At 50.4% G+C, this 14,762-nt stretch overlaps 1 long non-coding RNA gene across 1 annotated transcript; it reads left to right on the top strand.

Annotated features, from left to right (window-relative positions):
- The first annotated feature begins 8,293 nt into the window (after positions 1 to 8,293).
- On the top strand, positions 8,294 to 14,334 carry LOC144365674 (uncharacterized). The gene is made up of 2 exons (XR_013424407.1): positions 8,294 to 9,506; positions 9,964 to 14,334. It is a non-coding gene; the product is annotated as an uncharacterized LOC144365674 (long non-coding RNA).
- Positions 14,335 to 14,762: the final 428 nt, after the last annotated feature.

Here is a 14,762-nt window from a genome sequence, read left to right on the forward strand (position 1 = left end):
GCTTGAGGACCATAGGTTGTTACAGCCTCTTTTAGCTCCTTCACTGATTTGAAATTTAAACCCTGGTAAGTTCGCTGCCCTCCTACCTCAAATACAGGGCATACTTGAGATCCTGTCTCAGGATCCCAACTATCAACTGCGGTGGTTGGGAGTCTCTTAGCATATGGAGGTGGTGCTGTTGATTGGACACTTATGCCCTCTGGTGATAGAGTGCTGTTAGTAGCAGTCTCCTGTAGAGGTGGCGCTGTTGGTTGAACACTTACGCCCTCTGGTGATAGAATGCTGTTAGTAGCAGTCTCCTGTAGAGGCGGTGCTGTTGGTTGGACACTTACGCTCTCTAATAAAAGGGTCTTATTAGCAGTCACCTGTTTTAACTTTTCCCCTGATAGATTTTTCTGCTCTAAACTTCCTTCCTCTGTCTCACTATCTCGAAAGACCTTCTCTTTTACTTGAATCTTTTCCTCTTTCTGACTAGCTCGAGCTTTTACTTGAATCTTTTCCTCTGTCTGACTAACTTGAGAGACTTCCTCTTCTACTTGAATCAATATGTCTTCTTCTTCCTCTACCTCTGTCTGAACTGAAGGCTTTGGACTAAGCAAACTAGATACCAACGTCCACAATGACAATGTGCCAACTGGCAGAGTCCCTGGGTTGTTCTTTTCTATTCTTTTTAAATCTTCACCATGATGGTTCCATTGTGATATATCTAACAGCTCCTCCTTAAAAAGCCATGGGCTATATTCTTGTATTACATCAACGTATGCCCTGACTGCTCTTGATTTTACTGGGAAGCTTCCTTCCTCTAACAATTTACTTAACACTCTTTCGGTTTGTTTTTTACTAATTGCTGATCCCGTATTTCTACTATAATACAACCCAACAAGATGACGCCAAATAAAACCGAGACAGAATCCAATAAAAAGGGAACCACACAAAATCATTATAACAGCCTTTCTATCCTCCTGACATATGCATCCGTCCTTTCTCCCTATCTGTTCCTCAAACGCAAATAGTTTTTCCTCAGATGTGAGTGGTTTTTCTTCCCTCTCACTCATCTCCAGGGACAGGCAAGTTAAAACAAAAACGAAGCAAAACAAAAGAGGAGACTTAGAATGGCCACCCATCCTCTCGCCCTGCCCTCAGGGGCGAGCAGTTTACTTACCCTCAGTTGCTCCCCGTGCTCCCCGTGCGAGCCACCAAATGCCGAAGTCTGGCTTGGCACAAATCAGGAGCCACTTGTCAAAAAGAAACTAACTTTATTTTTAGAACTACAAACGCCAAACAAAACAGCTCCAGGGAAAAACCCTCAGAGCCCAACTGCCACCACCGGCTTCCACAAGCCTCTCACCCTAACACTAGCCTCTCAACCTCCCACAATCCTCCTGCTCCTGAGGCCGATTGGCTGGGTTGCGTGGGCAGAGCCAAAGAAGTCACCCAATGAGCAGCTCCGTGGAGGAGCCAATCAGCTAGATGTTGCTGGGGCCGCTGTGAGCCAATCATCAGCTGGCAGTCTGAAGGGCAGGGAAACAGCCCAATGAACATCACCGCAGAGGAGCCAATCAGCTAGATGTTGCTGGGGCAGTCTGAAGCTTGCTGGCAGCTGGAAGTTTGCTGGGGCCCCTTTGGCTGTGGCTCTCAACATGCCACTGCCTCCAGAGAAGCCCTAGTTAATGAGGGACAGGACGTCTCTTACTCTTTTTTCAAAAGCAATTCAAGTAAAACCAAAATGATTTGTTTTAGAATTTTTGCAAATTTTCCTGAGTTGTCCGCACTAAGAGGAAGTCACCTTGAGTGTCCTCAAGTTAACCCGAGAATGGCCAGACCAGATACCACTGAGATCTGCTGGGAATACAGAGAAAGCTCCCTCTGGGAGTGTCTGGATCTCCTGCTGAAGAGATCCGTTGCTGTTTGACCCTGAGATCCCTCCTAGTAGAATCAGACTCCCATAGCCGTGAAGGAACCTCATTTCCTTTGAGGGAAGTATTCTGCCTGTGTGAGCAAATATTGGAAGACGTAAATGCCTGTGACACTTAACTGCCATGTCTTCTCCCACTGGAATTAACAATAGTGGGCGTGACAGGGAAGCTCCTTTTACTCTCAGGACAAAAGACTTGGGTCCTCCTTTGCATCAAGGTTGATGGAATTTAAAGACCACTCCTGGGAGGTTTATATGAAGTGACAACCTCTCTAGTTCCTCTCCCAAGAACAGGAAAAACTCCACCCTTCTCCCAATCACTGGCCCTGATAACAGTGCTCATTATTCTGTTTTCCAACACATTTTTGTAAAACTGTCATCTCCCTTTGTAACCTGAGAGTCAGCAGTGACAAGGTCTTACTCATTTCTTTAGCTCCCAGCCTCTAAGAGGGTGCCTCACCACCTTGGTTGATGCTCAACAGATCCCTTTGGACAAAAGGGCAGGTAATTCCTCAGGACCTGTGACCCCCCCACACCCCCCAGGTCCCTGTCTCAGGTCTTTCTGCAGGTGTACAGCGCAGCTGATCAGGAACCTGACCTTTCCTCAGCCATTCACACATCGCACTGGATCTTCAGGGACTTTGTGAAAACCCACCTCTAGGTTGGAAGACCCTGGCCCTGGGCTGCACCCAGATCCGAGACCAGTTTCTGACTGGGAGTTTTCCCTACGAAGCCAGACTCGGATCTCGCTGTGTGTGACCACCATTCTCAGACTGCTGGGGATTCAAAACAAGGAAACTTGGGGGGTCAGCACCTGCTGGTGCTGCCAGCCCTTCAAAAGCCACCTTCTGAACCAGTAGGAGTGTGGCACTGTGCCGGGCTCTGCACAGGGACCTAGTCATGCTTCACTCCAGCTCTCCAAGTGGCCACCCTGTCACTCTCCCCCGCTGAGTGAAAGTTCAGTGATCAAAGCAGAGACTAAAGCAGAATCTTGGAGTTATCGTTTTTTTCTGGCAGAAAGCTCTGTCCTTGTCCCTGATGCCAATCCAATACTGCGGAAGTGGTTTTGAGAAAAGGGGGGAAAAAAGCTTATTGCTTTGCTAGCAAAAGAGAAACCCAGGGGAGTCCTGTTAGAGGCTGTGATTCCGTCCGTCAGAAGGAACTGGGGGGTTTTATGGAGGTGATTCGAGGCTACATCCCCATGTTCTCCATTGGAGGTGTGATTCACTGGTTAATTTGGGAGATCTTCAGGTGCCATCGCCAAAGTCTAGATTGCTTCATTCCTGTGGTGGCTGTGCTCCAGGACAGATAGCTCTGCCTAGGATGGGGAAGAAAGATGATCCTATTCCCCTGAGATTAGAGAGCAGAGAGATTAGAGAGGATCAAGGAGAGAAAGAGAAAGAAACATGTCCTTTTAAAAATAAGTTGCAGTGACCGAGCAGCGAGGGCTAGATCCAAGGCATAAAGTGGACCAGTGCTACAATTGTGAACCTTACCGTTTAGCTTACACTTGTCACTGGTCTTATTCAGATTAAATGTACCCTTGGGGACAAGACATAAGGCAGGGGAGATTTGGCTGAACAAGCAATGCATGCTGGGAGAATTGCAGTCTGTACCCCTATCTGTCACTTCCCAGTCTTCTAAATTTATTTCAGATCTAGAATGAAATAAAAATTTGAAGTTTTTCTGCTGTATTTTTTTTTTTTTTTTGGCTAGGATTGCCCTTAAAAGGTGCCACATAGTAAGGTGGCTCAAACGACAGAAATTCATTGTGTCGACAGTTCTTTGAGACTCCAAAGCTCAATCTCAGAGTGTCCCCAGAATTTGTTCCTTCCCAGGACTTCAAAGGCAAGTCTGCCCCATATCTTGGCCTCTAGTGGCTCTCTGTCCATCTCTGATGCCCCTGGGCTTTGTGGCACTGTCACCCCATCTCTGTCTCATCTTCTCATGGCCTCTCCACATGTGTGTCTGAGTCCCTGCCGTATTCAGCTAGGACCTGCCCTAACACCTGTCTAGCTAACTGCATCTGAAAGGACCCTATTTCCAAATAAATTCACTTTCTGACATACTGAAAGTTTGGACCCTCCTGTGAATTTGGGAAGGGATACAATTCTACCCACCACATCTGCCCTTGAAGTGCTTCCATTCCCCTGGAAGAAACATGTAATAAAAAAGATGGAAACATAGTATGTTAAATAGTGTTATGTGCCAAGGGTGTTATGTACCAAGGGGAAGGCGCAACAGGCAAAGAAAACAGGGGTTACATTTTAGCTGAGAGAAGATCAGAGATGGTCCCTGAGAAAGTGGATTTTGAATCGAGACCTGAAGGAAGTGGGGAGCAGGCCTGCTAGCTGCGGGGTTCCCGTCCTCCCTGTGGTCCTATTGTGACAGGAGTCCACTTTATGCCTTGAATCTAGCCCTCGCTGCTCGGCCACTGCAACTTATTTTTAAAAGGACATGTTTCTTTCTCTTCCTCTCCTTGATCATCTCTAATCTCTCTACTCCCTAATCTCAGGGGAATAGGATCACCTTTCTTCCCCATCCTAGGCAGAGTTACCGTCCTGGAGTACAACCACCACAGGAATGAGGTCATCCAGACTTGGGATGGCACCAGATCTCAGAAATGACGGTCTCCCCAATTAACCAGTGAATCCCAACTCCGACAGAGAACACGAGGAAGGTAGCCTTTGAATCACCTCTTTAAAAAACCCTGTTCCCCCTGATGGACGGAATCACAGCCCCTGGGACAGGACTCCCTGTGTCCCTCCTTTGCTAGCAAAACAATAAAACTTCCTTTCCCTTTTTCTCAAAACCATATCCTTGTTATTGGATTGGCCTTGGGGACAAGGATGCAGCATTCAGTAACACTCTCTTCCTGTCCACGCCCTGGAGGGGATGTGTCCCAGAGTCCCTCTCTTACAGGCTCCTTTCTCCCTGCTGGACCCTGACTCCAGCAGCCTTCCGGATGCCCTCTTCCAGGCCCCAAAGCAGGATTCTCAAATCTGCCCGACTTCCTTCCTGCCCAACGCTCCCCTAAAGCCCTCACCTCCTGCTCTGCAGAGAAGAGAGGGAGCAGTCACCTGTGTGGCCACCTGGAGTCCCCTCTGGTCAGCAGCTTCCCTGAACTTTGACCCTTCTCAGCCTCCAAACCCTAAGCCCTCAGGACTGGGAATAGCCCCATGGGCCCCTCCTCCAGGCTCTCATGCACTCAGACCTCCACTTCCCTCCGCCCCACCCACTTTCCACTTTTATTTCCTCATTTAAAACTCTTGACTAGCTGGGTGGTGGCGCACATTTGTAATCCCAGGGGCTCAGGAGGCTGAGGCAGGAGGACTGCAGGTTCAAAGCCTGACTCAGATATATATATATGTATATAAAGGGCTGGGGATATGGCTCAGAGGTTAAATGGCCCCTGGGTTCAATCCTCAATACTAAAATAAATAAAAATAAAACACACACACACACACACACACACACACACACACACACACACACACGTGTGCATGTATTTGAAAACTGGAGGTCTTCCGTGCTTCTCTGGGAACCTGCCCACCCTGTGACCTGTAAAGCAAGCAGGCAATGCCTTCCCTTCCCTTCTGCTCCTGTGGCTCTTTGGATCGCTGCCCTGCTGTTTGCCCTGGGACTTCTCTTCTGTTATAGCTGTGGGTACTTCCAGTCCTGGGCCACAGGTGACACTGACATGGCCCATTCCTGCCTAAGCAGTGAGGGGACACAGCCACAGCCACCAGGATTCATGCCAGTGGCCCATCCTGGAGGCACCCAGCTCAGCAGGGCTGGACCTGGAAGTAGGGATGCACATATCTCATGCTCCCCAAGGTCCTGGGGCCACAGGAAGGGGACGGACACTCACACAGGACTGCAGAGGGGCATGGCTAGGAGGGTGAGCTGGACATGAATCTTCCGGAGCAGAGTGGTCTCTGTTGTGTCCTAAAGCAGCATGTGGCTCTGAGAGAGGGCCCCAGGAAGCATTTCTGGAGAAACTGAAGGGATGGCTGAGCCCCCACCCAGCCTCCTAGAGCAGCTGCCCTCCTTCCTGACCTGGAAGGGATTAGAGCAGCTGCTGGTGGTACTAGGCAAGAGTGTGACCCTGAGAGGGGACTGAGGTTCGCCCACAGCTGCTGCTTTCCGTCAGCACCTTTTCTGCACTTGAGTGTGACTGCTTCTGGGCTGTGGCTGGGAGGATGTAGCTCTCTTGAGCAATTCACCAGAACATTCTGGTATTTTATTTTTAGGACCAAAAAGATCCCAGTGCATGGTGACATACACGCCCGGATTCTATTCTTCCCTCTCCTAATCTGGAGTTACTCAGTCAACTGGCTCATGAGCACAGCAGATGCACCCTCCACTTCTCAATATGCACGTTTTGTCACAGATTTCCTCACGGTGCCTCACCCGGTGACTCACACTCACATTCCCTGTGACAGCAGCTGGCTCCCAGGGACCCCTGGCAGCCTGCACGGATGCCTCAGGGGCACCTAGAGACCTGTCAGACGTCTTCCCCTTCCTCCCCTGCCTGGTATTTATTAATTCAGTGTTGATCTGCCATTTATGTATTTATTCTAGACACCCACCCCAGGCATTGGCGGGATGGAAAGGGACCCAGCACCGTCCTGCTTCCAATTACTCAGGATGGCAAGATCCCGCGCCTGCGCCGTGCTCACAAGATGTGCAGCTAGTGTCGGGACAGCTGCCATCCGCCGGGGCTGGGCATCACTCAAATGGGAAGGGCAGAAAGATGTTACCGAAGAGTTGAGATGTTACTGAGAAGAAGAGGACCTCAATAAAGTTCTCACATCATCGAGTGGAGCAGAAAGGGCTTAAGTGTTGAGGGAGCAAGCCAGCTCCCGGTCCTCGCCACCCAGAGGCAGGGCAAGGCCAATGCTGACTCATGCTGGACAGTGGGATTTGTTGGCCAAGAACTGGAAGAAACACCCAAGTGTCTCCTTCCCCTCCTCTCAGATGTCACTGAAGCCTAACTACACCCCAGGGCACTGGGGCCAGGGTGCAGGAGAGGACACCTGTGGCATTGCTGCTGATGGTGTCCCACAGGGCCCGTCCCCTGTGTCCCACAGAGCTCAGAAGAGCTATAACACCAAACTGGCAGGGAGATGCCACACACCCACCCTCAGAGGGCAGAGTACCACATCCCATTTTGACCTAAGGCAACAACCATATTATTGGGTCATATCACATCGTCCCTAACTGCTCACCATCTCAATCTTCTCCTCTCTGAGTCCAAAAATCTTGGGCCCAATCTGCTCTTCCCCAGATTTTTTTAAAAATATTTTTTAGTTGTAGGTGGACACAACATCTTTCTTTTATTTTTATGTGGTGTTGAGGATCGAACCCAGTGCCTCGCGCATGCCAGGCGGGTGCGCTACCACTTGAGCCACATCCCCAGTCCTCTTCCCCAGATTTTTATCAGAAAAAAAAAAAATGGTGCCACTTCTTACCTCCATCTTTGGCTCCCGTAATCTGCCCTTCGAGGAAGATTTCTGAACTATGCTGATCTGTTTCCTGAAACTTCTTCCCTCAACCCTAACCGTGTCTCAAGCTGACCTAACTTTCTTTCCCCTAGCCAGCACCCAGGGACTCCTACCTCCTCGGCCTTTCCTTCACGCAGCCCCTTTGCCTGCTCTTCTTCCTGGGCCTTCTCACCTACCGGGTCTTCCCCAGTCCTGCCCGCTCCTCCCACACAATGCAGCACGCTCCAGGACGCTGTCATCCTGCAGAGCGTCCATGTCCCAGAGCCTGCCGTCACTGTCTCCAGCAGAAAATCTGTGTACAATATGAAATCACAAGTGTCCCTCACCCAACATAAGCGCGCTCTCTCTTGCGCTCTCGCTCTCTCTCTCTCTCTCTCTCTCTGTCTCTCTCTCTCTCTCTCTCTCCAACAAATCACCACTGTCCCTCTGCAGGGACTCCTGGTATCACATGCTCCCCATTCATTCACCTCGTGGCCTTCCGGGAACGTCTGCCACTCAGCAGTAGCAGGCGCTAAGGCAGAGTGTTGATGTCAGAGACTCTCAGCCTTGAGAGGGGGAGTCTCAGGCCCAGGGTTTTCCTGTGAACGTGGAAAAATGGCCTTTACTTTATTCCAGCCACAGGAGCCCTGGGGCACAGACTCTTCCACCCTCCTCTCTCCAGAGTCCCAGTGGATCTGCACCACAGGGGACCTCCCGGTCCTGCAATCTCCAACTCCTTTATCTCCCAGCTCACACCTTCTTTCTCTCTTCTCATAAAGTCCTCTTGCCGACTCCTCTCCATGCCTGGCTCTTGACTCCCCCCTTCCTGCAGCAGGCTCGCCCCCCTCTGGGGAAATGCTGTCCACCCCCCCCCCCCTGCAGACCCAACGCCCAGGTGGTTAAGTACCACACAGCAAAACAGCCTGGGCCCGTTAAACAGGGATGCACTGAGAGAGGGTGTGGCCTGCACCCAGGGAGGCTCTCTGGGCCCTTGGCAGCCCTGCCCGCTCCCTGCCCCGCCCCCTTCCCGCCAGCGCTCACAGGCTCTCTCCTCTCTGTGCCTGTGCTCCGCAGCAATCTCACCTCCAGCAGGAGTCCCAGACCCGGGGCTCCAGGGCCCAGCTTTAAGAGCACAGCAGGTGGGACCCTCAACAGTGTCACCTGGAGGTTCCTGGGTGTCCTGAGATCCCGCTCAGCCAGACCAAACTGGTTCCTCCTTCCACCTTCCTCATCACACACAGTGACATCACATCTGCCAGCCGCCCCCACAGAGACAGCCAGCTTGCTGTTTCTCTCAGTCACCCTCAGAGGCCTTCGCTCCTGTTTCGCACCCCCCACTGCCCCATCAGGTGTCTCCCACTACCACCTGGCCTCTTCGCCCCAGCTCTAGGACCCCCCAGAGCACCTGGTGGAATCTGCACCGCTCTGGGGTTGAGCATGATCTCACCTAGGTTCACACCCCACGTGGCACCAACCCAAGGCTGCAGTCCTTCGCTGCTGTGTACACCCAGCGGCAATAAGCATGCTGTTCCAGTCCAAGACAGGGACTGGAACAGCAAAGTAGTCACAGGAGCTCCACTCATCACAGTGGGACACAAGTACCTTCTAACAACAGCAGACTGGGTAAGACAGTCACAGTCTACTTTTACAGTGGAGTAGTACACAGCAAGAAAATGGAAGGACTATGCCACACACCACAGCAAGGGTGTTTCAAAGGAGCCAAACACACAAGAGCACACACTACCTACAATGCCCTTCATAGGAGTTTACAAATCAGGCACAACTAATCTCAGTGTTGGAAAACAAGTGTCCACCTTTGATCAGGAGGGGACAGGGAGGTTTGGGGAGCACTGAGGATATCCCATGTGCTACTCTGGAAGACAGGTATGCAGATGGGCTCACTTAGAGGCAACTAACTTACACCTTCATGGTTTTTCTGAGGGTTTGAGACATTCAGTATATGTTTCAAAAACTCCATCCTTTTTAGCCTGAGTTATTTTCCCTCTCCAGGGACTGCGACACCACTTCCTAGGGTTGTAATAGAAGATGAGGAAGGTAACGCGCAGAATAAGGGTGAAGTGAAATCTGCAACGGAGACAGCCTGGGTCAGTATCAGCTGCTATTATCAACCCGCAGCCCCTGGGGAGGGAAGGGCCACCCAGCTCCCCCCTGTCTTCACCCAGTCGCTGGAGGCCCTGCCCCAGGGCGTCAGGGGAGCCCTGCTGACCTGCAGCCCAGTCCCCAGAGCCTTCAGCCGCAGCTGAGAAAGGACTCCCTCCCTCCACCCCACCTCAGCACAGGAGGCCCCTGGTTCTAGGTGCCCACCCTGCCCGATCCCCAGAGGCTGCTGCCGGTATCCCACAGAAAGACCCGGATGATGAAGACCGTGCCTGGCAGCTCCCCACCCACAGGAGCCCTCAGATATAAACCCCATTCTCCAGGTCCTCCTTTTTATTTTATTTTATTGTATACTTATTTGTTTTTGGAGCTGGGGATTGAACCCAAGGGAAGAATGTTCTACCACCGAACTACATCCCCAGTCCTTTTTATTTCTTGAGACAGGTTCTGACTGATGTACTCAAGGCCTCGCTAAACTGCTGAGATTGGCCTCCAGCTTGCAATCCTCCCGCCTCAGCCTCCAGAGTCACTCCTCTTGACGAGTAGAACAGTCTTTCTGCTGTTGTAGAGACAGAATAAGAATAGTGGCTTCCTCGCAGTTCTCTGGTGAGGATTGAGTGAGCTGATTTATGTCAAATGCTTAAACAGTGCCTGGCACACGGCGGCATTGCCTAAGTGCCAGAACGGGCCTAGCTCTGTTCTGCAGAACACCAGCCCTTGTCTCTCCAGCGGGTCCTGGGGGACGGCCGCTGTCCTCCTGTGCTCAGCATAGCCTCCAGGGACACTGCAGGCCAGAAGGAAATGGGAGAAACAGAGCTCAGCCACTTGACTCGGGTCCAAGGCTGGAAGATGGAAAATCCAAGCAGAGAGGTGGTAAAGGAGCTGAGCGCGGCGCACGCCCGAGGCTGGGGCAGGAGGATCCCAGGCTCGAGACCAGCCAGGGCAGCTTAGCAAGACCTCATCTCAAAATAAAAAATAAAAAAGGGTGGGGACTGTGGCTCAGTGGTTAGGCCGGTATGGGGGTGGGGAAGGAAAGCTGGCGATGGATGAGGCACAGATGCCATCACCATCATCAATGGTCCATGCCACAAGCCAAGGACTGGTGGGTCCACCCTGGGGTCCTCAGGGAGCCCAGCCCACTATCCATCCTTCTGCCGTGCAAGAGCTTCCTGCTCCATCCGGGTCCCCTTTACCACAACCACAGCTGGGGCCCTTCCCAGATCTGCAGCAGAACACAGGGGCCTCCAACCTGCCTGACTTCTTTCCCTGTGGCCCAGGGCAGCCCCACAGGAACAACAAACACAGAGAAGTTTCCAGAACCTTACAGACTTCTACAAGCCCAGCCTGATCTGGATTAGCCCGCCCCCTCCCACCCCGACACCTGGGAGATCACCGAATTCCTACACCCCTGGAGCCTTCCTCCGCCTGCCAGTCTGTCCCTGGGCAAGCCTAAGCCACCTAAAGTTTATTTTTCCTTTTTACATGTTGCTTATTTCTTGTGCATTTGGGCTGCCCAATCCGGCCCCCCAGGACCCAGGCCAGTTCCCCGGCCTGGCTGTCACACAACATTGGTGTTCTCTGGTCTCAAGGGAGCAGTCACACCTTTGAAATCTTCAGACTCAAAATCTGTTCACCTGACTCTTACCCTTGGGAGGGCCACAAAGCATGGACGATCTGACTTTCAAAGGCTCACGAGTTCCTCCTCCGTCAGAACCAGGCCTCAAGGAGACAGTGTGGCTGGTGCTCAGCCTTGAAAGATGATCCGCAGTTCCTGCCAACCTGTGGGATTCACCAGACCTCTCCCGTGAATGAACAAGACGGTGTCTTCTGCCAGGCCAGGTGGCAGCGTACTCCCATAACCCCAGGACTCAGGAGGCTAAAGCAGGAGGATGGCAAGTTCAAGGCCAGCCTCAGCAAGACCCTGTCTCAAAATATAAAAATTTAAAAAGGGCTGGAGATGTGGCTTAGTGGTTAAGCACCCGTGGAATCAATCCCTGTTACATTACAAGGGGGAAAAAAAAAAGAAGGAGGAGGAAGAGGAGGAGGAAGAGGAAGAGGAGGAGGAGGTATCTTCTCAAAACAACAACAAAAACAATTTCTGGTGGGATCTGGGATTAAACCCAGGGCTATGGGCATGCCAGGTGAGCACTCGACCACTGAACTACATCCCCAGCCCACGATAGTATCTTCCAACTAGTTCTTTCTGCTTAAGAACATGTTGTAGCTATCTTTTTTTACTGGTGGGGGGAGTAGTCGGGTAGAACCAAGGATCTCATGCATGCTAAGTAAATGCTTTTCCACTGGGGTATGTCCCCAGCATTTTATTTTATTTTATTTTATTATTTTAAGACAGAGTCTTGCTAAATTGCTGAGGCTAGCCTCTAAGAACTTGCCCTCCTCCTACCTCAGCCTCTGGAATAGCAGGGGTTGCAGGGTATGTTACCATCTCTGGCTGTTGTAGGTCTCTTGCCATGCTCTCCTGTGTTGAATTGTGTTCCCCCAAAAGATAGCACTGAAGTCCTAAGCCCCAGTACCTAAGCATGGGAACCTATTTGAAAATAAGGTCAAGGTGGATGTGATTGGTTAAGATGAAGTCGTAGTGGGCTAGGCTGGGCCCTTAATCCAGTGTGACGGGTTTCCTTTTAAGAGGAGAAGAGAGACATGAGGCAGAGACCTTCACGCCATGTGAAGACGGTGGTGGGGTGACACAGTGACAAGCCAAGGAACACCCAGGAGTGCTGGGGACCGCCTGGAGGTGGAACAGGCAAGGAGGGGCCTCCCCTGCAGGACTCACAGAGAGCATGTCCTGCGTGATATCAGACTCCAGACTCAGACGTCAGGGAAGACAGGTTTCTGTTCTTCTAGCTCCCTGGTTGATGGTACCTTGTTATGGCGGCCCTAGCAAACTAACGTACAAATTAAAATCCACAATCTTCTTGATGTGCACATGACAATGAGTTGTGTATAGTGACGTCCTCACGTGCTCACACAGTCCACTTCTGATGAGTCCTTACTTTATTTCCAGAGGTTTTAAACAAAGGCACAATGCACATTTTTATGTATATCTTAGCTCACTGTTGCTTTGTGTCTTTCTGGTTATTATTGCAAGTGGAATTTCTATATTATTTCCCAGCTTTATTGGACATCAAAATACCGCACCTACCAGGCCTGGTGGTGCACGCCTATAGTCCTAGCAGCTTGGGAGGCTGAGGGAGGAGGATCACAAGTTCAAAGCCAGCCTCAGCAACTTAGTGAGGTCCTAAGCAACTTGGCAAGAGTTTGTCTCAAAATAAAATATATATATTAAAAATGGCTGGGCATGTGGCTCGGTGGTTAACTACCCCTGGGTTCAATCCCTGGTACCAAAACAAAACAAAAAACCCTGCACTTAATAAGCATGTGAAATTTGGCAGGTTTGGACATACATATACACTCCTTTTGCAATCACCGTATCCAGGTAATAAACATATCCATCTCCCCCAAGAGTTTCCTTGAGTCCTTCTGTTGTTCGAATATCATTCAAAGGCTTTGAAAATTTAGGCCAAGTCACCTACCAAAGAGGCCACTAACAAAAATTTACAAATAAGAAATATTTTAAACAAATAAATTGTCCTTTTCCAAAAAGAAAAACAAGCGATTTCAACAGTGATTAATCTGAAAACTTTCCCAGTTTGTAAGAGCTGACTTCCTACTTATCCACCGTCAGCTGTGCCAGAGGAAGCGAGTGTTAAGAGAGGGAACAGATGTCATGCTACGCTGAGTTCAGGGAGAACCAGGGAGAAACGGGAAAGCAGAGCAGTCCCCTGACAGGGCTAGAAGTCACACTCGGTGGTGATAAAGCTGGGCCAGCAGCAGCAGCTTCTCAAAAGGCAGGAGATGGTGGGGCTGTCGGGTGGGTCCCTCTTCTCCCGTGGCTGTTCCCCTGAGCCTGGTGGCCTTGGGGCAGGAAGGTACTTGGCTCAGGTGCTCAGTCACCAGGGAAGGGCCCCAGCCACTGAGTGGCAGGACAGAGAACCCAAGAGAATGTCTCCTAGGGGTTGACCAGGTAGAGTTCCACCCCACAGAAGGCAGCCATGGCCCAGCACGGCCTTGGCCTGCTTCTGCAGTTTGCTCAGGGCTGGCCAGGGCCGGGGAGGGGAGGGGGAGTCCCTGCAGTTCTCTTCATCCTTCCCCTTTCACTGTTAGAAGATAATATTAATAATAAAAAGTAAGATCACCACTCCCATGCAGACAAAAATTTTAAAGATTCTATTTAGTGAATGAAGAAACTAGGTAGCTGTTCCAACCAGTTTAAAGAGAAGGCTAAGAGCAGATGTGTTTATAGATCAGGAGTATTGAAATGAACATGCAGATGAAGGCAGCTAGCTGGTTTTCCAAGGCAGCCGGGCGAAAAGTCAGCTGCACCTCTAGTGAAGCGGATGGAATTTGCATATCTGTAAACAAGCCTTGCTGGGCAGCGCTATCAGTGACTGAACTGGGTTGAACAGTGTCCACCAAAACTTCTACCCCTAACCTGAGCACTTGACCTTATTTGAAATCAGGTCTTTGCAGATGTAATCAAGTTGAGATTAACTCATAGTGGATTAGTGTAAGCCCTAAGTCTAATAGGACTGGTGTCTTCATAAGAAGAAAACTTGGATACAGTGACACAGGCCCAGTGCCAAGGCCGCGTAAACAGAGAGGCAGGGCCCAGAGGGTGTATCCAGTGCATTCTGAGGCACCCAGAGCACTGTCTCAGCCACCAGGAGCTGGGAAAATGTGGGAGAGAGCTCCCCCTGATCTCAGACCTGTAGCCTCTGGAGCCCCAGAAAGAAATGTCTGCTGTTCTCAGTCCCCTGGTCTCAGAGACTGCCTCGTGGTGGCCCTGGGAAACTAACAGTGACCTACAACTTGCTGAGGCACAAAGTAGCTCAAAGACAATGAAAGGCTGTAATCAGACAACCTGGAAGTCTGCACCATTGTAAAGCCAGAAATCAAGTTGAACTGTTGTTAGGTTGGGTTCCTCTGTACTTGGAAAATGACGAATTTACATTTATTTTATGACACAAACCACAGGGAATAAATATTAACAAGTTTCTGGAATGGAAGGAAAAAAAAAAAAGCAAGGAAACGTCGAGAGGAAATTGGTGTGCTGATGCAATGTACGATATTTACCTGCCTATAAAACCCAATTTGTTTTGCTGCTTCTTACTACACAGTATATGTGCTTTCTGTTTAAATATAAATATGACTATATCTTTAAA

Source organism: Ictidomys tridecemlineatus, chromosome 1 (genome assembly GCF_052094955.1).
Source record: "Ictidomys tridecemlineatus isolate mIctTri1 chromosome 1, mIctTri1.hap1, whole genome shotgun sequence".
NCBI lineage: Eukaryota > Metazoa > Chordata > Mammalia > Rodentia > Sciuridae > Ictidomys > Ictidomys tridecemlineatus.